Raw genomic sequence first — 1,771 nt, 5'->3', positions numbered from 1 at the left:
GTTTGCACCATTCACTTGTAGACATAAAGCATAAAATCTACATGCTCAGCATACCTTCCTCACAAAGGAAAATAATATCTATTTTCTCCACTGTTTGGATAGACCTTAATAATTTGGCACTGTAATTTGACTTTAGTTTACAATGAAGTGACCCCATGATAATCTACTTGAAAGTGGGGCTAATGAACAGCAAATGATATTTTTTATCACAATGTATCACATTAGTTTATGCTTATTAGTTATTTGATCAAAGATTCAAGGGTACTGTTGAAAAACACAACAAAACAGAACTTTGACCAGACAAGATTATGATCATTACTAAATGTAATCACAATGTATCAGAATATGATTATCAAAATGATGTAAATTCTTAATCTTTTGTTAGCATCCATCGATTATGTATAGTTTTCCACTTGCGATCACCTCTAGGGTTTAGGGAAATCGTTCTCCAAAAGCAATCAGAATCTTCAATATATTTTGGATTCGAATTGAAATTTTATATAAAGAATATTAACGGATTTGCAGCGCGCGCTCAAATCCGGCTCAATAACTTTAAAAAAAATGACTATCTTGCCCTTTTTTATATTATCTCATTAAATGTCATTAATCTAATTTTGGAATTACATTAATTAAGATTTCTTTCAATTTTAACCATTGATTATTAGGATGTGTGGTTGAGATTGGATCTCACAGTTACCACAAACAATTCAGTTCTCATTTGATTAAGCCCTTATATATATATATATATATATATATATATATATATGGTCAAGTTCAAGAGAAAACATTAAATAAATGATAAATCGAAAACCATGACAAAACGGATGAAAAATATATCAATATGGATGTCAAATTAACAAGAAAAAATGATCGTTTTTTGGTGTAATTTATTTCACTCGAATTTTGTTTATTTTTCGTCTTTTTCCAAATAAAATTAGAGGGTGGGATTTTTTAATTAAAAAAATAATATTGTACCCACTCAATTAATCACATTCATTAAATCATCTAATCTAACGGTTGATAAGTGTCTTTTAGTTTTCATTTATTTGAGGTTTTCTCATGAACCTTCTCTCCTCTCTCTCTCTCTCTCTCTATATATATATATAGAGAGAGAGAGAGAGAGATATATGGACGTTCAGGGAAAATCTCGGAAAATGAAAAACTAAATAACACCCCAGTAAGGGTCCATCTGGACCATATGCACGTATGCATGTAGGTAATTGAAGTTGTTTTTTGGTTTTATGCACGCATGCATCCTGTGCATACCAAACAAATTGCTTACAAGTTACTTGTATGCGGTTCAGATGAATGGTTATGAGTGTGTTCCTCAGTTTTTCAATTTTTTGAGGTTTTTTCTTTAACCTGATCATATATATATATATATATATATATATAGGGGAGCGATCAAATGCAAACCACTCAATTTGTACAAACCGTGTAAACCGTATTCAACCAATCATAATTTTTCATTTTGTTCATTTTTTTATAATTATGAGAGGTTGATTAATCATTTTTATTGTGGAGGGTGTTAATCATAGATATTAGCATCTTCATTATTTTAATTTTAGATAAATACATGAAACAGTTTCATTAATGTTAGAGAAATACATGAAACAGTTTTATTAAGTATTATATGAAACAATTTCACAACCATATATGAAACAACTTCATCAATAAAAAGTATTATATGAAACAATTTCATGAAAAAATTTCATAAGATTAAACAATGAAATCGACAGATGAAGGTGGTTTGCACGGTTTACACAAATGA

The sequence above is a fragment of the Cynara cardunculus genome (genome assembly GCF_001531365.2).
Source record: "Cynara cardunculus var. scolymus isolate 2C chromosome LG 10, CcrdV1, whole genome shotgun sequence".
NCBI classification, from domain to species: Eukaryota; Viridiplantae; Streptophyta; class Magnoliopsida; order Asterales; family Asteraceae; genus Cynara; species Cynara cardunculus.
The sequence above is the reverse complement of the archived record's forward strand: the minus strand, read 5'-3'. Positions refer to the sequence as shown.